The sequence below is a fragment of the Rousettus aegyptiacus genome, unplaced genomic scaffold (genome assembly GCF_014176215.1).
Source record: "Rousettus aegyptiacus isolate mRouAeg1 unplaced genomic scaffold, mRouAeg1.p scaffold_m13_p_1, whole genome shotgun sequence".
Classification (NCBI taxonomy): domain Eukaryota; kingdom Metazoa; phylum Chordata; class Mammalia; order Chiroptera; family Pteropodidae; genus Rousettus; species Rousettus aegyptiacus.
Window position 1 is genome coordinate 98,622,040 of NW_023416284.1, and position 23,859 is coordinate 98,645,898.

The 23,859-nt window shown below is 53.1% G+C and overlaps 1 protein-coding gene across 1 annotated transcript in view; it reads right to left on the reverse strand.

Moving 5' to 3' along the window:
- TFEB (transcription factor EB) overlaps nt 1–22,622 on the reverse strand; it is a 45,380-nt gene extending 22,758 nt beyond the window's left edge. The window contains exon 1 of the mRNA XM_016128662.2: nt 22,370–22,622. The gene's annotated coding sequence lies outside the window, so the exon portion shown is untranslated. The remainder of the gene's footprint in view (nt 1–22,369) is intronic.
- Between the last annotated feature and the right edge of the window lie 1,237 nt (nt 22,623–23,859).

Consider the following 23,859-nt stretch of genomic DNA (forward strand, 5'->3'; position numbering starts at 1 on the left):
TAATATCCATTTCAGAGAGTTTCTGTCAAGATTAAATGCAAAACATTGAATATAGGTGCTCAATAAATATCTGATGGATGCATAGATAAGATGGATGGATATAATGGATGCGTGGGTGAATATAATGCACAGAGAGATGAATGCATGGTTGGATGGACGGATGGATGGATGGATGGATGGATGGATGGATGGATGGGTGGGTGGATGGATGGATGGATGGAGGGATGGATGGGTGGGTGGGTGGGTGGATGGATGAGTGGATGGGTGGATGGATGGGTGGATGGGTGGATGGATGGGTGGGTGGGTGAGTGGATGGGTGGATGGATGGGTGGGTGGATGGATGGATGGATGGATGCATAGATAGATGCATACACGGATAGGTGGATGGATGCTTGAAAAGAAACAAAAGTAGTTGTCTGTAGTCTGATTCCCATCTGGGTCAATATCCCTTTCTGCTAAATTGAATAACAAGAAAACAAAAGCCTATCACTCTAATTTTTCTTTTAGAGAAATCTGTATCTCCATTTATCATGTTGACAAATGCAAAGTAAGATCTTCCTGATGAGCCTTAGCCACATTATGGGAGGAGGGTATTCCCTGAAGGGTGAAGGGCTATGTCAGAATAGAGGGTATCCTCCTGGCTCAGTCACCGTCACGCCAGTTCCCACCATGTATCCCTTTCCCCTCAAGTCCAATTCCACCCAACCCCTACCCCAGGGAAGGTGGGTCAGGGGCCAGGGAGAGGAAGAGGAAGCCAAAAAAACGCAGGGCAGAGGGAACGGGCCAGGTCAGCTGAGCAGGAGAAGCCAAGACCAGAGTGTGGATATGTGGGATGGGGGGTGAGCAGAGATCAAAGAGAAGAGATTAAAGAGCAGAGAGAAGAGCTTACTGTCTTTGGAGAAATAAAGAAAGAAAACAGGCCCGAGAGAACAATGGAGCAGAAACAAAATGGACTGAGCAAAAAGAAAGATGGAGCATCCCCTGCTCAATCGTCCCCAATGGCTTCCCACTGTCTGCCAGATAAAGTCCAAACTCCCTAGTCAGGCCTTCAAGGCATCCAGGGTCCCCCTCCTTAAGCAAGCCTTGGGCTCAGGCAGGAGCCATTCTCACTCCCTCTCCCCAGAACAATGTGGGCCTCCAGATGCTGCCCCATCACCCCTCCACAGACTGTGCAACCCCCACTCATCTCTAGAAGCCCTCAGACGTGCCCACTCCCGTGGCCTTGGATGACGATGTGTTGACTGGTTGGTGGTGGTGGCACGAATGGAGAAAGGTGAATCCAAACAGAGTGGAGAAGGAAGTGAGGCTCCAGGGTGTGTGGGGTAAGAGGAGAGCCGGCCTCGGTGTCCCCTTCCAGCTTCTTTCTTCCCCACCTGTCCCCATGGCCCAGCCCTGGTATTGAACAATCTTGTGGTCACTGCAGAATGCCTGTCTGTTTGCTAAGAGGGCTGAGGTGGCACCAAAGGTGGGAAACAGGCCTCATGCCCAGGACAGACAGGGGACAAGGCGGGTGGGCCGAGGAAAAGTGAGATGCTTCAGCTCTACCCAGCCCCAGGGGGTCAGGGCTCATACAGTGGGTAAGCTGAACCCAAAAAATGAGAAACAAGGCAGACCCCATAAAAGTTGTGTCTGGACACCCTCCATCTTGGCCTGAAGGGCATGGGTTCAAGGCAGAGGTGGGACCTTCTCACATACTAGAGCTGGGCCGCCCCCTCAGCAGGTTCCCCAGGATCCTAGGAAACCTGAGGAGATGGGGCAGCTCAGGTCGGACTCTCAGAATAGAAACAACCGGAGGCCTTATCACCCCCACCTCCAGGGGGGTCTAGGCTGGGGAAGGAGGGGCTTGCCTGCCAGCCTGCGAAGCACAGGAAAAGGAGGTGAGGGTCCAGGCCCCAGCCCTGGCCATACCTCACCTCTGCATTCCTGTGCCCTCCCAAGGAGCACAGGGGATATACAATGTAGGTAGAACAGGAAAACTGAGGCACAGAGCTGCCCTCCAGCTCCGGAGACCTACTTTGCCTGCCCAGCCACCAGCATTGTCCTTGGCAATTAACTACCATGCTTCTCACAAGCACATGGGGACTCTACACCTTACTGTTCCAGGATCCCCTGCCATCTGTGGACAATACTTCCCAGAAAGTAGCTGGTCTTGAACTCCAAAGTTGGGCTATAGAAAGAAGGAGGCTTACCTTTTCCTGAACCCTGACCTGGAAGTTGGGTGTGCAGCATGGTAAGTGATACAGAGCACAGACTCTGGACCCAAGGCTGCCTGGGCTCAACACCCCCAGTTCCACCACTCGCTAGCTGTGTGAGCCAGGGCAAGTTACTGAAGCCTCTCAATGTTTTGATTTCCTCACATGAATGGGGGATAATGCTCCCTGCTCTTGTACTTCAAGGTTGATGAGAGAAATAAATATATTCCTTGGGCCCCTCAAGTATCTGAATGGTTCCTCCACCCAGGAAACACACCCTAATCTCCAGTCCTCCTTCTTCCTCTTCACCAGGGGCCCAAGGCCATGGGCCCAAGAAAGAGGGTGCAGAGGAGCTGACGGAGCCACTGCTGCTGATAGAGCTGGTGCCAGGCCCATGGCGGGCACGGGGCCCAGGCATACAATGGGGCTGTGTGTGCACCCAGCGTTACCCTGGAGCAGAGCTGGGCAGGCTGGCATCTGGGGTCAGGCCAGGAATTCATTTCCCTCGAGAGGGCCTCCCCGCCCCCTCCCAGGCTGCACAGCCCTATGGGGGGTGGGAAGGCAGGCCCCACCCTCTCCCCTAGTGAGCCCAGGCAGTGGAATGGGGACATGCCCGGTGGCAGGCACTGGGGAATAGGAACTCCTGAATCCAGCCTCTGGGCTGGGCTGCTCACTTGTGAGGCATTTTGGACCATTATGTAATCTAGAGCCACAGCCTTCCCTGCGGGCAAAGGGAAGATGAAGTCTGTGGTGCCAGGAGAGGGTGCAAGAAAAGTCTTCTGGGGCCCCCTTCTCAGACAGAGGGCCTCACCCCTCACTCCTCAGACAGATGGGGACCTGGGCTCAGCAGTAGGGACCCAGGGTGCTCCGAGAGAGAAGGTGGCTCACTCCCCGGGGGAATGAGTCACCGGCTGGCTACAGCCAGGATGTCAAGGAGGTGGTGGGCAGGTGGAGTCTCTCCTCTCCCCTGCCTGGCAGGTCTTCTCGAGCTGGAAAACCACTCGGCTGTGATGGGGTACTGACCAGGGCGTCCCAGCCCCAGCCGCTGCAGGCTACTTCTGGTGCAGGGGATTACCTAGGGCCCGGATGTGGGGTCTTGAAGACCTCCTGGCCCCCCACTACTACAACTGTAGGCATGGACCACCGTGAAATGCCTCTGAGAGTGGTATCAGACTGCATGCAGGTCAAAGTACCTACTTACCCCTGCCTGAGAAACTGGATCTGAGGCAAGCGGGGAGAGGGGACATAGGCCTCTGCTGTGCGGGAAAAGGGAGGAAGCCTGGCCCCCCTATACCTAGGGCTGTGGCCAAAATGTGGAGATGGGGCTCCTTTACATGAATCACTTTCCATTCTCCTCAGAGCCTCGGAAGCTTCTGGCAACAGGAGATAACCGCCGTTGCTCCCTCACTGGCCTGATTCACACACACCCTCACACCCAGTCATAACAACACAAATATGTGCCCCTATGGCTACTGCCCACACTCCCAGAAGGTCACACATGAAAGTCACAGTGGCGGCCCCAGCCCAGTGGACATAGTTGGATACCTACCCTTCCCCTCACACCCACAGGCCCCCACCGCCCAGCTGAGTTACAGCTCAAGCACACCACATCCTGGAGGCCCCATGGGGCCCCACGGCCCATGAATCTTCACCTCCAGAGAACCTGAGGACTTCTGCCTAGGAGAGGGATCAACCTTCCACGACCAGGCCTACCAAGCCCTTCATGTGTGTGCGTGTATGCATGACTGTGTGCATGAGTGTGTGTGTGTAAATGTGAGTGTGTGTGTGTGAGAGAGAGACAGAGACAGAGAGAGAGACAGAGAGAGAGACGGAGAGAGAAACAGAAAGAGAGAGACAGAAAGAGAAAGAGAGAGACAGAGAGAGACAGAGAGACAGAGATTGAGAGAGAGAGAGAGACAGGCCTGCCCTGAGAACAGAAGCCATAAGAGCCAGAAGGGGCTGTCTGTAGCTGAGCCAATCACTCTCATTTTACTGATGAATGAACTGAGGTTCATGTAGAAGGGTCTTGGTTCAAGTTTCTGGGCAAGGCTGAGCCTGGGCCCCGGGGCTGGCTGGAGTGGCTTAAAGCTGGTCAAACAAAGCAGTGGATGTTGAAGGCAGGGTGAGGGGAGAGAAGGGAGAGGAGGGCGGAGGGGAAGATGTGCCGCGGTGTCAGAGGGACCACTGTTCTGGGATGCTTAGCTGGTATCGCTTCATTAATTACTTTCAAATACTTCTTAAGCACCTACTACATCCCAGCGCTGTGGCAGGGGCTTTTCCGCCCAAGTTCAACCCTTGCTCCTTCCTGGAAGATTTTGCTTCTGGGATTGAGTTTTGTCTTCAAGGCACCCACGTCCTGCAGGCAGCTCAAACCTCTCCCGGAAGGAGTGGCCTGGCAGCCCCCTCTGTGCCCTCACATCCCGTGGGGAGCCCCAGTACCATCTGGGCATCAGTTCACAGGGCACACCAGACCCCCTCCCCCAGAGTCAGTGCCAAGTCAGAGAGCACAGACATCAGATGACAAGGAGCTCGGGACATCACCCAACAGTAGAACCCCATTTTCAGACAAAATTTACCCAGAACTTTGATATGTAGAACATGAGAATGAAGCAGCTCTGTGGGGAGGGGAGAGGGCTGGACCACCTGACCTCCCACTGGGGGCCACCAAATCACCCCCTGAGGTTCTGAGGAAAAGTCCAAAAAGTACAGTTTTTTCTGCTGACCTCCAACTGGGGGCCCCCAAAGCACCCCCTGAGGTTCTGAGGAAAAGTCTGAAAACCACAGTTTTCTCTGCCTAGGGGAGGTAAGTAACACATATGATCCCATAGCTGAGGCAGAGCTGGTGCCAAAGCCCCTCCCCAAGCCTCCAGGCCAGGCTCTCCTCCCCAGCATTCAAGGCAACGGCGCCCTATCCCCCACATGGGGAAGGGACACAGCAAAGAAAAGGCTCGTGGATTCAGCTCTTGCCATGGGCCCCGCACGGGGAAAAATGCCCCACAAACATCGGAAGCTTTATTTCCCACAATAATCTTATGGACTACATATTATCATCTTGTAGGTTAAGAAATCGATGCACAGAAAAGTTAAGTGACTCACCCAGCCCGTGAAGGACAAAGTCCACATTCCAAGCCCTGCATGCCCCTGACCCCTCTCTGTAGCCTTGCGGAAACGGCCACCATCATGATGCCTGCGTATTACCACTCCCTCTGAGCCAGATCCCAAGTTTCACCTCAGTCAGAGAAAAGCTGAGAAGCCTCCTACCCAGCTCACTCCAACAACACAGCACATACACAGCTTCTCATTAGTAATAATAACAATAAAAATAATAAAAATTCCACCACCTCCCTATTACATAGCACTTATGTTTGGGCACTTCATATATTATTATTTTATTTAATCTTCACAACCCTATACTCCCATTCTCATCTCACAGATGATGAAGCTGAGGCACAGAGAGGTTGATGACTTGCGCGAAGTCACACAGCTTAGAAGCAGCAAAGCCAGGACTCAACTCCAGGTAGTCTGGCCCATAACATCTGCTGCTCCTCCTTCGGTGGTGGCTGTAACAAATGCCCCAGCTTGGGGCTTGCCTCCCCGCTCTGAGGCCCCCCTCTGCAGGGGTCAGAGGCCAACTGGAACCCCTGAGGGCTAGATGTGGGAAAGCCTATCTGATGAGTACCACCAGCTTGTGCTCTCCAGCTGGATGGTAACATCCCACCCACCTCCCCCTACCCCCACCCCCCAACTAGGAGCTGGAGCTAGAATGATGAGATCATGGGAGAGCAATCAATGCACAAGCATAAACTGGCTGTCTACTGCATACCCAGCTTCAAGCTGTGACAGGTGTAGGAAGTAGAAGTCTCTGTCCTTGCTCTCCCACCAGAGGCTCCAGTCCCCAGCAATGCCCAAAGGGGTCACCCCTGCTACCCCCACCCCCTTCGGAACTGGCTGCACCAGATGTTGGCAACACTTAGAACTTAAAATAGATTCTGTAATGAGTCAGTGCTAAGAATAAATCAGGCAAACAGCCCTCCTGGATAGGACACTCTCTGCCAGAAAGGCACCACCTCCTTCCACCTCCCAACCCAGCCTGGATGACCCCCTGGCCTTTCACTCGGAGCCCCCCACAGTCCCCAGAGGACTTGGGGTATTTATACCGCTATTGGCATGTGGACAGAGCCATGGGCATGGCCACATGCACGCCCAGGTAGCCAGCCCCGTACATGAAGGGCAGGGAATGGAAGGAGCAGAGCTGGAGAAGACCGCCCTGCTCAAGGCGAAGCTGCTCTGCGGCACCGAGACGCCGAGACACTTGGGCTTTCTTCCCAACTCTAACACCGGCTCCCTGCAGGAAACCAGGCCTCCATGCCCCAGCTCCCCTCCCCTCATGTCGCACCTGTGAAACAGGTCCCTAGGGTCAGCCACACTGGCCACTCTGCTCTATAGGTGATCAGGGGAACTGAGCGGGAAGGGATAGCAATCTACCAAAGGGCGGCCATCAAAAGTGGGCATGTGTCGCAACTTAGGAGTCCAAACCATGCCAGATTCCACGGCCAGGGGGCTCCCTCATTTCCCCACGTTATTCCCTCATCAGCCCCAGAAATGATAAGAATTGTTAAACTCATGGACATCTGCATGTGAATTGAAAATCAATGGAGCACAGTCACATACAATGTCAAGCTGAGCCTCTTAATAACTCCAGATGATAGACTAGAGGATGAGTTTCATTACACAGTTGAAGAGACTGGGGCTCAGAAAACTGAATTAACCTGCTAGGGACCCTGCAACTGGCATGAAGGCTTACTGCCATCCCCCAGCCAGGAAAGTAACTTCAGGAGCCCATATGCGGGGTACAGCCGCATCTCCCAGCAGTGTCCAGAGGGAATGAGATGCCCTCTAATGCTGCTGAGAGCCAGAGGGAGGGGGCCAGGAAACAGTGAAGCATCTTTAGGAAGGGAGCAGCACCTCACGCATTTCTCTAAGAAGAAGGGAAAGCAGGGAGTGTCCTGAGCAGAGCGCTGGCCCTGGATTCCGGAGCCCTGGGGTCTAGTCCCAGCTCTGTTAGAAGAAATAACTGCATGATCTGGGAAAATCATTTCCTAGGCCACCCTCTAGATCTCTTCCACCATCTGGAAGGTGGAGCTTTGAATATCAGGCCTTTGAGATATCCTGGCGTATACCATGACTATATATTGGGAGTACATAATGAATATTAGTGTATCAAAGGCTGTGAGAAGTCCTGCATCAAAAAAAAAAATTTTTTTTTCTTTTATGATTCATACTCCACCTTCTACCATTGGGAAATGCCTGAGTAAATTTGGGGTCTCCAATTCAAATGTCTGCGGGCCCAGCAGGAAACATGAAAACTTGAAGCAGGCCCAAACGAGATGCAACAGGACCTTGCAATTAGCTATAGGTCCTGGGGGTTGGGGGAGTCTAGCACTTCTGTTCTATGAGGGCCTCCCTCAGGACCCACTCAGGCCTTTAATCTCATCTGATCCTCAACAACCCTACTGAGAGGGGCAAGGAAGGTGCCAGTACCCTATGCCACACGACTGAGGAGACTGGGACCAAGGGAGAGCAGAAAACTGACCCAGGATCACACTACAAGTAGGAGAGATGGTGACGCAGATCCCACTTATTGCTCCCTCATTATGCATTAAGCTCTTTACCTCTATTATCTCATGTAATTCTCCCAACAACCCTTTGAGGAATGCACTGCTGTCATCCCCATTTCACAGAGCTAATGGTAAGAAAGATTCAGTCACTTGTCCAAGGTCACATGGCTAGTAAGTGGTACAGCTCAGATTTCAACCCTGGCAGCTGGAATCCAGAACTCATGCCCTCAGCCCAGCTCTGCCACTTACTAGCTGGATAACCTTGGGCGAGACACAACCATCCCAGCCTCAGTTTCCCCACTTATAAAACAGCATAATAAAAGACTCATGTATTAGGTTATTTTGAAGATCATATTTGTAAATATACAAAAGTGCTTAACAAAGTGCCTGGCACATGGGAGGGAGGTGCACAGTATATGTGACCTATCGTTAAATACCACTCTCTTCTACGGGAGCTCCCACCTGAGCCTCTGGGCTCCAGGCTCAGCAGGCCAGAAGCTACCCTTGGCCTCCCGGAAACTGGCCTTTGCCAGTCAGTCCCAGGGCACTGCCCCCCCCCCCCCATCTGGCAACACTGACCTCCAAGCTGGGGCTCCTAAGGTGTCCCATGTATGTGGGAATTCTGAAATTTGGGGTTCCCAGACCCAGGCAAACCTGGATCTCATCCTCTGAAGCCTCTAAAAGGCCACTACCCCCACAGAGCTGGGGATATCCCCAGCTCAGCATGGGTCACAGGCCTCTTCCTACCCTTGCCCCACAGCCTCAGGTCACAGGGTAGGAGGCAGGGGCCTCTCCAGCCGGGCAGCTGATGTCCTCATGACCTTCTCCAGCTTTCTTGGTGTTAGAGATGACAATAACAACCCACCCAGGGCTCTCTATACTTCCTACACACAGCTCTTCGATGTTAGGTCACAAGATGAGCATCACCACCCATGAGGCTGGCTGCTCAGGGGTTAGTAAGCCTATTTTACAGGTGAAGAAACCGAGGCCCTGATTTGCCCTGGACACAGATCTAAGTAGTATAAAGGCTTCCGTCTCCTGGACCAGGGCTCAGGGCTAAGTCAGGTCCCAGGCCAGACCCACCAGATCAGCTGGGGCAGCAAAAAGAAAGAGAAGGCTCAAGAGACTCCCAGGGGCCAAAGGGGTGAGGAGGAAATGGTTGAGCCATGGGCCCTGGATCTCATCCAGTCACTTTCGATCCTGAAAGTCTTGGGTATATGAGAGCATCAGTAACCCTGAGTCTTCCTCTTCCCTACCCCAGCCAGAGGAGATGGGTACAGCCCTTGCCCAGAGCCCTGAGATGACCCTCACTCACCCCTCTCTCTCCAGCTAGCATGGGCACCTCCGCCAGGCCTGGGCCTGCAGCGCTCCACTGACAGGGAGCCCCACCTCCCAAGGTGCCAACCATTCACTTCAGGCATTGTCTCCTCTCACTGGCCCCATCTAACATGTGTCGTCACCCAGAAAGCGCTCCCTGACCACCTCACCCTCTGCCTCTGCTGACCCCTACAGGGCCCACTCACTCACGTACACCTTGCTAAGAACTGGGCCCTGACTCCCCAGTCTAGTCCCCGACCTGCGGTGCTGGGTCTTGCACTCAGTAGGTGCTTCATAAACACTGCAGGCTTACTAACCCCTGAGCAGGAAGGAGACAATCTCTAAGGCAGTGGTCCCAAATATTTTGATCATGAAAAATATTTTTTTTTATTTGATCTAGTACATACAGAGAGAGAGAGAGAGAGAGAGAGAGAGAGAGAGAGAGAGAGAGAGAGAAAGAGAGAGAATGTATACACATGAGCATGAAGCAAAAAAAAAAAGTTGCACAAAACAGCCCTTACCAATACTGTGCAATACAGTTAGATTTTTTTCTCCTTTTCATTTAAAAAAATGTTCATTAAGACCCACTAAGCTGATTTCATGGCCAGATTAGGGTCCAATTAGTGGCCCAGTCCACAGTTTAAATAACTACCCTCTAGGGATATCTCTGGCCCAAACTCCCTGCCCAGTACCTGATCCCCTCTACAACAGGTGCCTAATAAAAGCATCCATTTGTGGGACACTTACTCCAGGCCAGGCCTGTGCTAAGCATCCTACTCTGGTATCAGATTTTATCCTCAAGGATATTGGGACTACTATAACCCCCATCTTACATGGGAGGAAACTGAGGCCCAAGGTCACACAGTAAATGGCTCAGACAGAATACAAAACCAGGTCTGGCTGAAGTTGGAGCCACATTCATCACTCCAGCTGGTCTTTAGCCCTCTCTTAAGTTCTCACACTGGCAGGAAACTCATCCCAAAAAAGTCCGCTCCAATTCTATCTACTAAAAAGCCATTCCCTATAGTAACTTAATTCTTTATACTGACTGCTTACTTGATTGGAGGTGGGCCCGAGCCCACAGGTTACGAGGTCAACCATCGCAACCCTCACAGGAGACCCTGCTCCCTCTTCCACACCCACCTCTAGATAAACGCAGAGAAGGGGCTGGGATGAAGACAGGGGTCCACCTCCATGCTAAAGGGACCATTACGCTGTCCCTCCTCACTGATATCATTGCCCGGGGGCAAGTCACTCAATCCCTCTGTGCCTCCAAGTCCTCATCTATGAAATGGGGGTGATAAAAGCACCCACCTCACAAGGTGCCTGTGAGGGAGGTGCTGATACAGGCCAAGCATTTGACACAGCACCTGACATGAAGTATGGCCTGGGTAACACGAGTTCTTATTATTAACCCTAGTTCTAACTCAAATCTCCACCATCAAAAATAATCGCCATGAACTCTGGGCACGTAAACATGCTCACACAACAGTAAAATGTGTGAAGCGTTTCCTCCCTGGTACCAGGTGCTGTTCAGGGCATGTATTCAGTCTTTTGATCCTCACGATGAAACCACCTGGTGGGTGCTATAACTGTCATCTCTATTTAATAGAAGAGGAAACTGAGGCACCAAGAGGCTAAGTAACTTACCAGGATCACGTAGCTGCAAAGTGGCAGGGCCAGGATTTGAACCCAAGTGGGCTGGTACTGCACACCCAGCCAGGCACTTCCAGTCACTGCTCCCAATCTCTGATGTAAGCAGGTGTTTTCTGTGGCCTGGCCGGTGCCGCACTAAGCACATCATGCCCATTACCTTCTCACCAGGGCCCCCAAACAAGCCTGGGAGATGAGAAGAGGCAGGAAGGGTTTAAACAGCCCATGGTTGCACAGCTCCTCAAAGATGAGGCTGGCAGCCAGCTACTATGACTCTTAATTTCACATACCTTCCACCATCAAACTCAGGGGAGCCTTGTCTTCTCTTTTCTGAACCCAGGCAGGAGCACCGCCCCTGGGCAACCTGCTTGCCCAGTCGTGGCCCTGCTCAAAAGACATCCCCATGCCAGTATAGCCTGTGAGCTTCATCCCTACTCGCCCGCCTCCTCAAAGACAACTTCTCAGGGGGCCAGAGCCCAGGACCATGCCCCTGCCCCAGCCCCGATTTCCTCATTTTCCCCAGCACTGTTTCTCACCCAGCCCCCCTGCACCTCAGCCTGAGAGGAAGTTACACAATCCCCTGGGAGCTGCAAATGTGGCCATTACTCACAGCACACAGGGAACTACACGCCCGGAAGGCTTCTCTCACCCACAAGTCTACCCAACACAGACAGACTCCCAGCTCCAATCTCACCAATCCAGGACTCTAGGCCACCTATAGTGTCCCTGCCTCCTCCCAGATTGAGCCCCTGACAACCACCCACCACCTACATGGCCTGGCCTCACAGAGCCCCAGGCCACACTGGCCAGCCACTACATCAAGAATTTGCGGGAATCCTACTAGGCCCAGTGCGGGCCTAATCCTAAACCACCTATCCTCGCAGCCCCTCCCGGAGACATGTGCCCTCTCGGCTGGAAGCCCCACAGTTCACCACCTTTCTGACTAAACCACATACCTGTTACCTCGGCCTTGGGCCTTCACAGGGCCTCCAGACTCCCAGTTCACAGTCTTACTATAGCCCGCCTTGAAATGGACTCTGAGACCAAGTGTATTCTCTAAAGCTCTGGGAAGATTTGAGCCACCAAACGATTTCCACTTGTGGGAAAATGCTCTTGCTACACATGTGATTTCAGAGGTTCATCAGTCCCCAAAGTTCTTCTCTAACAGCCTGTCAAAGACACTTGACATTGTACTAGCACTTCTTTCTGGTAGCTAAGGGATTCCCATCTTTGGTAGGTAAATACCCCTTGTCAAGAAAGGCTACCAATCATTAAGCTGTTGTCAGTCACCTGCACCTCAAGATGGATGACTTTACTAGGCCCTTTCGTTGAGAGTATTTTTCAGGAAGGGGTAGCGTAGCAGAGGGAAGATGAGACAGGCCATGGCTCCTGGAGAAGGTGGGAGGTGCCACCGAGATGAGGTGAGCCTCAGAACAGGAGGTCAGAGAGGCCCAGGGATTTCTGACCCTGACTCTGGGCCAACCCTGGGCCCCTCCCTGGAATAGCAAACTCTGGAAGGACACAGAGGGTGATGAGCAGGATGCTGACTTGGGTATGCAGAGCCCCGAAGAATGACTTCTGGCTCCCACCCTTCAGTGCCAAGACTTGCAATGCGGCCTCAGATAAAGAGTGTGATAAGCACCTCTTATTGCCTCACACACCCTTGGACTCCCACCAAGCCAAGGACAAAGTCAGAAACGGTTTTACCTGGGCCCCAGGCCTCCCCAGAAAGCCCCTTACTTCTGCAGCCCTCATCAAAAGGCTGGGGCTCTCAGGGCGGTGCCCCCATAGCCTTTTGAGGCCTAGAGTAGCAGAAAAGAGGACCGAGGCTCATGGCTGGTCACCTGACTCCTCCAGCTCAGCAGAAAAGGGAGCATAGTCAAGGGGGCAGGGCTGGTGCTGGAAAAAGCCCTCCCTCTCCTGGAAATACCAGCTGCAGGCCCCTTCGCAGGATGCTCCTCGAAACGCCATGCAGCCGCCTTCTCCCCTCTTTCCACACAGCCCTCCCTCCCCTGACAACAGCCCCATGGAGGGAAGGGGGCAGCAACCCTTGCCACTCTCCTTTTCAGATGAGGAAACTTAGGCTCAAAGCATTTAGTGCTTTCTCTAAGGCCATGCAACAAGTTCATGGCAAATCTGTTCCCTGACTCTTTTCCCAGACCAGACTTTCTCAGCCTCCACACAACTGCCACTTGGGACCAGATAATTCTTTGTTGTAGGGTTGTCTTGAGAATTTTACTACATTTAGCGGCATCCTTGGTCTCTACCCACTAGATGCCAGTAGCATTCACTGAGCTATCACAACCAAAAATATCATCAGACATTGCTAAAAGTCACCTGGGAAGCAAAATCACCCCCGGATGAGAACTACTGCCCTAGAAACCCCTGAAAGATGAGCACTTGCCAATTCGACATTGAAGGGTATCTGCTGGGGCCACTAACCCTAGAGCCTCCCTCCTCCTTTACCAGATGTGCCCGGCGGGAGGGCCTGAAGGTGCTGGTGGGTATTCAGTGGGCTCAATACCTTCTAGGCAGAGACTGCCCTATTAGCAGGCACTGCCACTTGAGGGTCTCCTCCCAAGACCATCCTCCCACCCCAACCTAGAAACTACTCCCTCCCCGGCACTCAATCTTACAATGGTCTTTCAACTATTTTGATCATGCACTCATCTGAGTAAAAATTTATGAGCACCCCCAATATATGCTTTTCTCATAAAGTGCTTATAAATAACCAATGCATGAATATATCATGCATGTCAGCAAACATAAACAAAAACAGTTTAATAAAAAAAGGAGAAGGGAAATACAAATTATGCCCATGATGAGGCACGGCTACACACTTTCAGCAAGAGAGAGATTAAACAGTCTGCCAATACCAAGTGTCAGCAAGGATACGGAGCAACAGGAACTCAGGTGCTGTGTATAATCACTCACCACAATATTTACTAAAGTTGAAATATGCTCTAGAAATTTCACTCTGAGTAATATATATGTATACACCAATGCACTAGAAAGCACATACAAAAATGTTCTTACGGTATTGTTCATAGTAGCCAAAAAAGGGAAACCAACCCAAATGTTCACAAGTAGCAGGATGGATACAAACATGGTAGCAAGATCATGCAGTGGAATATTACACAGCAATGAAAATGAACACACTACTGCTGTGAATCTCACAAATAAACAGCTGAGTGGGAAAACCATAACAAAAGAACATGTTCAATGTCATTCCAGTTGTATTAAATTTAAAATCAGACAAAATTAAACTCTTTTGCTAAAGGCAACAGACATAGGTGGTTACATGATAAAGAAAAGCAAGGAAGTAACCATTAGAAAGGTCAGGATTATGGTTACCTCTTGGGGAGGGAGGGCTGTGACCACAGCAGGCACACAAGCTGACTGTGGAATGCAGGCTACATTCTGTTTCTCCATTGGGTTGTGCTTATCTGGGTGTTCACCTTCATAATTCTTTATTACATTACATATATGTTTATGTTCTTTCAGCAATATTCTATACTTCACAATAAAAGGGCAAGAAAAAGATGATATATAAATAAATATATCTGCTCATACCTGGCTTTGAAAATTAGACCAAAACTATAATTAGGCCAAACAAACTGGATAAGAACCTATAGTTTGTCAGAGGTCTGGAGTATCCAGTGATATTTGAGGCTGTCTTAAAGGGACTCCCCCAGCTGGCCCAGGCTACTGGCTGCCCCTCAGCCCATAAGAGCTGGACACCACAGCCGCTTTCATTTCTCACCCTCCCAGGGCATCCCAGCCACCAAATGCCCCTAACTGCCCAAGGGCAGGGTGCTGCCTCAGGCTGGGCACCTTCCCACCCACCTCACCCTGCCTTGGGCCATTCCTCTGGGCCCTTCGGAGGCTCATGTGGGCAAGCATTGAAGGAGCAGGGTGAGCCCCAGGCACCCTCTGAACATACTAAAAGAAGAAGGAGGCAGGAAAAAGAAATAGAGTATGAAGACTTGGGACAGAGAGCAGGAGAGAGAGACGTACATGCACTGAGAGCCAGTGCTCCAGATGCAGTGGAACTAAATGGAGGGTTAGAGAGATCGGTTGGGGGGAAAGAAGGAAAAAGGGGAAGGACAGAAGGTGTTGGAGTTGGCAGGGGCTGGGGAGAAGACACACTGCCTGAGGATGCAGGCCCAAGTCTTCGGGCTCAGCAACAGGCAGCTCCAAAGGGGCCTGAGCTGTTGGGCCCAGTTTAGCACCATATCCCTCATGACCCAGGGCTTCCGAGTGGCAGATGGTGGCTCAGGAAGCCTCCATGTGGCCTCCTCTCATACTCAGTGGCCTCTAGTCCTTCTGGAAGAAAGGATCTGCCCAAGAGGGATGCCTCCCAGGCCTGCAGTGGCAACCCCCAGGTGAGAGGACCCAGGGGGCAGTAGTACTATGGGGCCCTGTGGATAGGAAGGGCTGAACCAAGGTCACCACACTGGCACAAGCCCCTTTGTAAAAACTCTCTCCAGACCAAGGAAGAACGCTTTTCAGAGTGAAGGGTCAGATGTGGACACGTTTACATTCATTTAGGACACTATTCTCTCCAATCTTACATCGCTCTGCCTTTCTCTGTCCTCTGTGGTTACTGAAATTCCCTGCCAGGCTGTCAGCTTTGAGGAGGAGCTGTGTCCTTATTCCCATCACCCCTCTGGGCCGGCTCTGCACCAAGTACCTAAGAGGTACTCAGTTCATGCCTATTGACCCCAACAGTGCTCAAGGCCATGGGGTGCTGGAGCGGTGCCCTCACTCTCTCTGAGCCTTGGTCCCTTCCCCTTGATACATGGGGGCAGCACCAGCTGGCCTCTAAGGCCCCTGGTCCCATAGCCCCAATCCACCCTCAGCAAAGCCGGCCAGCAACCGCACTGGCAGAGGCAGCTGAGAGCGCACCTGGCTAGAGCCAGGAGGGGACGAGAGGTAGTAGGGGGTGGACAGTATAGTGTGTCACTCAGCACCCCTCAGAACTGCCGGGGGCTGAGGCAGGTGCTGTCCTCAAACCAATTATAAACAAGGCAGAGGACAGGCTGTGACTTCCCTTGGCAAACAGGAGAAAACAAACCAAGCCCCACCCCACAGACCCACTGGTAGAACTGGGTAGTTCTGGCAAACCCTCTGCAGGGAGGGACAGACTATGAGGCCCACGCCAGAGTGAGGCCGGGCAGAGGCAGGGAGCTCTTTCTTAGTGAGCTGTGCGTAGTCCCTGAGTATTAGATGGTGAAGCTGATACCCAGCCTGCTGCAGAGCAGAGACCACAGGTATAGCATCTGTTGTGTTCTCATTTCTGGGCACATGATGGGGGCTCAAGTCATGCTCACTCACTCACTCTGCAGAGATTAATGAGCATCCACTATATACCAGGATCTCTTCTAGGTGCTGAGGGTACTGCATTGAACAAAACAGAACCAAAACCTGTGCCCAGGGTGCTGACATTCGAGCATCCCATTCATCTGCTGACTGATCGGCTCTGACACCAATCTCATCCTGCCTCCCCCTGCAGGGCTGAAGGGCCTGCCACCACCTCTTCTCACCTTCCACCAGGCATTGCCCCAGCTCCCCAAGCCTCTAAGGAAGACTCTACCCCACCAGCCAACAGTTGAGCCCCAGCGTCACCCAACTATCTGCTGTCCCCAAGGCCCAGGATCTCTTAGAAGGTGATGGAGACACCCTACCTCCAGCAGTGACCCTCCCACCCCTACCCCTCCAAACATTTCCATTCTGGGTGAGGAAAGGAGAAGGGACCAGCTGCTTTTTGTACATTTTAGCATTTTTATTATTAACAAGAAATACAATTCAAACAGTAATCCAATACTTGCCCTCCACAGGGTGGGAAAGTAAAATAACATGATGGGTCTTTCTACGGCCTCACTGCAACAACGTGGGAGGCCACTCCAGATACCTCCCCTAGCCCTATAATACTACTCTGGCTCCAGACACATTCGCAAGCGCTCTAGACTTCTCCTGTGTTCTGATGACTGTCGGGGCTAGCGCAATCCTTCGTTGTCCACCTCATCCCTTGATCAAGCAGCAAATATTTTCTGAGCACTTGTCCCAGAGGGTGGGGCCAAGACCACACAGCTGGACATGGGTCCGTGCAACAGGAGGCAGGGGCAGAGAGCCAGGCTGGGGAAGAGAGGGGTGACTATAGCAGGGGCTGGGGGGAGGAACAAAGAGTCTCAGAGTGGTCCCTGCCCTGGGGACATGGTTTCGAAAAGGAGACAGGCCTAAGAGGCCCAAAGCAATCAGAAACCTCTTGGCCGCAATGCTGTAGGTTCTTCTGTGGTCCGGGGACCAGCAACATTAACATCATCTGAGAACTTGTCAGAAATGCAAATCCCAGACCTATGGATTCCAGACCCACTCAATCAGAAATCCTGGGGGTGGGGCCCCGGCAAGCTGTAGTTTAACAATTCCTCCAGGTCATTCTGATGCTCACTCAAATGTGAGAGAACCACTGTCTTAGAGAAAAGGCATCAGAATCATTTGGGGGATTTTTAAAAAATATTGATACCTAGACCCCTCTCCCAAGACTCAGATGCAGTGGTATTTTTTAAGAGCTCCCAGGCAATCATGACATCCACCCAGGGCTGCAATCAGATAGAACAGTCCTCTGGGTCTCCTGGGAAGGTCTACCTTGATGGACAGAGGATTTGGTTACAGGGAGGGGAACAGAGGACAGGCTGCTAGGAGAGGGGACCAGCATGAACAGGGGCTGGGAAGAGAGAATACAGACTATGGGTTTCTGGAGAGTCTATTGAGATTTCTGGATTCATCTCTATGGTATCAAATTTTACTTTGGGACATTCTCTGTGTGGATAAGAGCCAAGAAGGAGGCCTTCCTCCAAGGAAGCTGGACGGGGGTTGGGATGACCAGAATTCATTTCTCCTCCTTCGTATACACACACTTAGGAGCCAGGAAAGAAAATTATTGATGACTCTCCCTCTTGCTTCTGCCCCTCTGGGCTGCCCTCTGCTCTCACTCATTGCCCCATTGCCCCACAGTAAAGTACTTCCTGTGGGCACAATAATCCTGCTCTATCACTGGGATTGTAGCTATCTCTTCAGTGACATCACAACCAAGGAGATCTGTATCTCTGGTGCAGAGTGGAGGAGGGGCAGGGCAAGGCATGCAAAGAAGAGCCACGAGTCAAGAGTAGGTAGTAAATGACCAGGCCAGATGCTACCCAAGGAATCCTAAGGGACAGGCAGGGCAGGTGGAGATGCTGCAGGCATTGCCAAGTCTCTTATGCTATCCTGTTAAATATGAAGACTAGGCTGTGTGTGGTGCGACAGGGAGTGGTGGGGACTGTGGCCAGGAGTCTGCAAAGCCCTGGGAAAGATGCAGATGGTAGATGCACAAGTGAGGGGGATGGGGAGACAGTTTGCAACCCATAGGTCATTATTTCTTCCATAGAGCTCTCTAAGCTTCTATTTCCTCACTTGAGAATAAGAATTAAAAAAAAAATGAGTTATGAGAATTAATGATAACATTTTGAACATGGCACTATTCTGAGTCCTGTACATGCAACATGCATCAACACAGCATGCTTATCCTTCGCTACAACATTATTAGGTATGTGCTACTGTAATCGTCACTTCCTAGGTGTGGAAAGAGAGACACAATGATGTTAAGCGACTTGCCCAGGGACACACAGCTCCTAAGTGGCAGCGCTGGGATTCCAATCCAGGAAGCCTGGCCCCAGAACCTATGCCCTCAACAACCCCCTGCCTCAGTTACACGTGGGCCAGTGCTCATTACATGGGGGCTATGGCTGTGTCCCAAGAAAAACTGGCTAGTTGCTCCACCAGAGCCAGCCTTTAGCTAAAGCTCTATTAAGTAGCCTTCAGCACTCCACCGCCTCCCCACCTACCCCACTTCCATCCCTTTCTGAAGCCTCTTTTGTTTTGGTCCCTTTGCCAGAGACCTGTAGGAGGTTCGCATTGTAGGGGATCCCACAGATGATCTAGGTTCAAAGATTTGGAAACAGGCTGAGAGGAGCAGGGACCTGCCCCAGCCGGATAGCCTGACTGAGGCAACGTGGGGTCTCTGAGTTCTTCTCATGACTTCTGCTGTTATCTCATTCTCACCCATCAGTCTCCACAGCCTTTCTTCTCCACATCTGAGGGCTTTACTGTAAGTTAACATTTGCGGTCTTCAAGGAGACCCAGGAACCTTAGTCTAAACCCGTCTCCTACGCAGGCCAGTCAAGAGAGTTCTCAGCAGAGGTCCTCTGATCACCTGTGACAGTGGCTCAAAGGAGCAGCCAGGAGACAGATGTGGTCCTGGGGCAGGGAACTCAACAAGTTCCTACCTTGCTCAGAGCAGGTGACCTGAATGGAGAAAAGAAGGTTCCCAGACCACCACACCCCCATCTTTTAAGAGAGAAACTCCTGGGAAACCCTGAGTGGTCTTTAGAGATTGAGAACATGGGTTTTGGGGTCATCTGGGCCTGTGTTAGAATCCCTACCACTTCCAGGCTGTGTGACTTCAAACAATTTGCTTCACTTCTCTGAATCAGTATAATGAAAATAATGAGTCCTACCTCATTCTAAAGAGTAAATACACAATAAATGTTGGCAGCTATTATTTATAACTAAGTTTTATTATAACACTGTTCTATTACAGCATAAAAAGTTAAATATTCTATTATTAATATGATATTGTTAGACTCTCATAGACACACATATACACAATTTATCTATACACAAATAACTAGATACCTATAATGTTATAACCACACATACAAACTCCCATCAATTACACATACTCCAAGGACTCACCATGAACCAGGCACTGCTCCCCTCTGATCCTCACAACAGCCTCTGAGGTGTGTGCATTTTTATTTCCCTCTTTTTAGATAAGGACACACACATTACACACATATTCACTCTCTGCATCCTGGGATGTAGATACTTCTGATGGCTCTGGAAATCCTGAGCTCCCTCCCTCTGTATCAGAGGAGGCCAACTCAATTTCCACAGTCATCTCCAGGGCAGCCCCAAGCTGGGCCCCAAGTGCTGAATGCCCTCCATCCCTAGGACAAAGGCCCAACCTGGCTTTCATGCCAGCTGCGGTTGGGGAAACCCCTGCTGCCTGCAGAAACCAAGCTGACTTTGAAAAGGAAGAGACAGAAGCTGGGGGGTGGCTGGGCCACACCCTGTGGGGGCAGGTGCTAAGTAACTCTATAAACTCCAGCCAATTATGCAATTACAGCTATAAAGAGAGCCCCCAGGAGGGATCAGGGCCAGAAGCCAGACCCTCAAAGGGCAGCCCTGCCTGAGAAGGGGGAGGTCCCTTCCACCTACTTTCCAGCAGGGGACGTGATACCCCACTACTCTAGGACCCTAGATGGGTTCCTGCCTGCCCTGGCCCACTTCCTGCCCACCTCTGAATGTGAGTCACCCTGCCATCAGCCTTCTGAAGCCTAGCTAGCTCTCCCTGGATTGAGTGCTCCCCTGAGATGTCGCCTATCCCAACCCCTGCATCCCTTCCATGAGACCTGGAACCAAAGACCTGGGTTCCCATTTGGCTGCAACTTACAGAGCTGAAGTAAGACAAAATAGCACTGCAGCTGTAACAGGCCTCGTACACTGTAAGCAACATTGGCTCACCTCTGGGAGAAGCAAAACACAGTCATCCCAAACAGCCCTTCATTTCCCCTCTGGTTCTCACTCTCCTGTCCCAGCAGCCAAGAGGCAGGCAGAATAAATGGGGCCAAGTTGGTGGTTATTCTTCTCACAGCTGGGGAAACTGAGACATGGTACGGGCATACCAGCAGACTACCAGGTAGGGCTCTCAAAGCGGTAGGCCCTTCCCCTTGCACTGCCTCTAAGGAGGGCCTTTAACTATTGCAGCTGTCTCTTCCCCAAACTGATCTCCCTGAGGTTAAGCCCTGGGGGCTGCCTCCCAGACTGGGCACAGAAAAGGCCTCAAAGGAAGCAGGCCAAGAACCTACATTCTGATCTGAGTGCACCAGCATCTGGCCGCCTTAGAGGAAACCAGACACCAGACCCCTACCTGTCACCCCCAGCCCAACTGTCCAAGGGTGCCAGGTCTTGGGTCGGTGGAATCTCGGCCAGGGCAAGTGCAGGGGCCTGAGTACACAGCCCAGAGGTGTCACGGGGGACCTGCACCAGCCTTGTATCCTCCCTGCTCGACTAAGCACCCCCCCACTCAGGGTGGGGAGTGGAGGCTGGGCGGTAATTAAGTGACACTTCTCCATCCAACGCGAATCCAAAGCACTGCTCTCAAATTTAGCCCAGAAAATGTCCCGCGCAGAACTGTCCCCAGAACAGAGAGGCAAGAGTACGACAGCTGGAGTGGACAGGGGATCCGGCCAAGACTCCGCTGTGAGGGACTGGCAGGGAACTGGGAGGGGGGAGCCCTGGGCAGTGCAGGCACTCGAGCAGACGAGCCCCGCCCCAGGCGCCCGCCCTCCCTCCCCCAAGGCGCGAGGCTGGGGTGCACCAGGCGGCTGCGGCGCGAACCTGCTCTCACAGCCCGAAGCAGCTCGGAGCAGCCGTGCGTGAAGCCAGAACCCTAACTGGGAGGGGGCCGAGGGGCGGAGGCCGAGGGGCGGGGACCGAGCTGGCCTCAGCCCGCTCCCTTCCAGGAGGCAAGGGCCCGCGCTGCGGCCAAATAGCTGACCGGGGTCCGGGGGGCAGGGGGAGGGTGCGCTGACTTGGGAGGCGGGACAGCCTGGGGTTGGGCGGTGCGGACTCAAGGAATAGGGGAAAGGGGGCGTGCTTTCCGGGATTTGGGACCGAAAAGTGGGGGGCGGATACTCGCGGGACGGGCAGATCGCTGAGAAAGCCAAGGAAAACAGAGAGAGGGGTGCGCGGAGGGTGAGCGCTGGGGTTGGGGCTCCTGAGGTCACGGAATAATGCAAGGGGGAGAAAAAGACTGCGCTCAGCGATACCAAAGACGCGCGCAGAAGCGGCTTCTTCTAGAGACCGAGGGGGAGGACGGGACGGGAAGGGAGGGAGGGATGGTACTTCTACCCGCCCCCCCAGCAGCCCAGCCCCCGGGGCGTGGCGCCGCTCCGGCCCTCCCAGACCATCCCGGCAGGGCCTGGCAGGGCCGGACTCGGCCCCCCCCCCCACGCCTCCCCTACCTCCGGCGCCCTACCCTGTATCACCCGCCCCCGCCGCGTCCAGGGAAGAAGAAGTGGGCGCAGGGCCCACCGGTCCCTCAAACTTCCTACAAGTTCACTCCCACGCCTCCCGCCCCTTCGACTCCCAGCTCCCGAGCCGGGAAGGCCCATGCCCGCCCCGGCCCCTCCCGCCTGGTTACATAAGGTCGCAGAGAAGCCGCCCCCGGCCCCGGGCCTGAAGGGAGGGGCCGCCGGGACTCTCCCGCCTGGCGGGCAGCGCCGCTCGGGCCACGCGCCGGGCGTCCGGGACTAGATGGACAGCGGGGTGGGTGGCGACGCAGCGCACACGGTTCCGCTCCCCTCTCCAGCCCGCACCCCCATCCACCCACCTGTCTCCCAGACCCACGGGATGGGGGGCAGGGGAGCCTGAGTTGGAGATTCCCGGCCCTCGGCGAATCCCTTGCCCCCCGGCTCCGCTCACCTAGCTCTGAAGGTCAATCCGTCCGCCGCCCGCGCCCGGGGGCTCCGGCAACTTGTCCCAAGTTCAGGTGTCCGGCCCGTGAGCTGCGCCCGCCTTCCCCTCCCGAGCTCCTCCGGCTCGGCGCCACCAGAGAGGCCCGCCCTGTCCGCCCTTCCCGCTGCCGTCGGCGCCGCCGCCGCTCCCTACGTCCAGCCAGCGGCCGCCGCCTCTGCTGTCACCGAGCCCCGCGCCGGGCGCCCCGGCTCCCGCTGTCACTCCGCACCCACTTCCCGCCGCGCCCGGCAGAGGGCAGCACCCACTCCCTCAGCCCCGCCCCTCCCCGCCCCGCCCCCTGTCGGCCTGCCACCACCCTCTGGGAAACGTAGTCTTCGCTGCTACTCGGCCAAGCACGCCGGGATTTGTAGTCCGGCTCTGTGGGCCCCAATCTGTGTAGAGAGACTCGGCATTTATTTAACTTGGAATTCTTTGTTCCACTTCGTTTCTGCCCCTTTTGTAAGTTTTCTCTCTTTGCTTAGTGATGTCCTGAGCCAGAGCTCTCTATGATACACCCTGTGGCTTGGCAGATCCCAAGGAGAGGCGTATAGCAGGCTGTCTTTCTCAGAGTCTAGGAAAGATGTAAGATCCTAGGTGGTGTGCTGTTGCCATAGGAACTACTCAGTGGCAACTTCAGTTTCTCTCCTGGTTTGCAATGGGGTAATGGACCTGGATCTCACGGTTTTTATCCCTGCCTCTGTACATAAGGGGCAAGGTTGGGGTCAGTCTAGTGGAGGATGAAATGAAAGAAATATGACCGTAGAATGGAGCCCACCTCCCCTCCCATTATGAGTTTTGCAGTTACACCTCCTCCCCATGTAGGCCTCATCAGTGTGAGCTTGCTGATACCCCACCACCGCCATCAAAAATCAGAAGTTTTCTGATCTCTCATGTCACTTTTCCCTGTTTGAAGTTACAGGGTGCCGAGCCATCATTCTCTGCTTTGTCCTTTCTCCTCCTCCCATACCGTGTTGCCCCAGATTTCTGGCTCTTTTGCTAGGTGGATCCTAAGGAGGACAGGGATAACTCCAGAGAGACAAAATTTCTTGCTCAGTTGGTTGGAGCAAGTGGACTTGATTTCCATGTGATTCAAGTAGCTCTCCCGCATGTACATGGTTGAGAGCCAGTCCATCTTCCAATACAAGCCCTGGGATTTAGGTGTCTGGGTGAAAGTATGATCAGCTTAACTCAGTCCAGGCCTTCAGAAGCCCACCTGGAAACCAGTTCTGGTGGCATCCACCTCCTCCCTAGAGGACCCATTACTATTAAATGTACACATAGGCATCCAAGGCATCTGACATTCCTTAGGAAACTCCTAGTGCAAACCAGATCCCAGATAAGGAAATAGAGGCCTAGGTTTGGGATGCAATTGACCTCTAGCCACACTGCTAGTAGACATGCATGGAGCAATTCTGGTAGTAGTTTGGTAAGTCAGGTCAGCAGAGCATTTCAGGTTG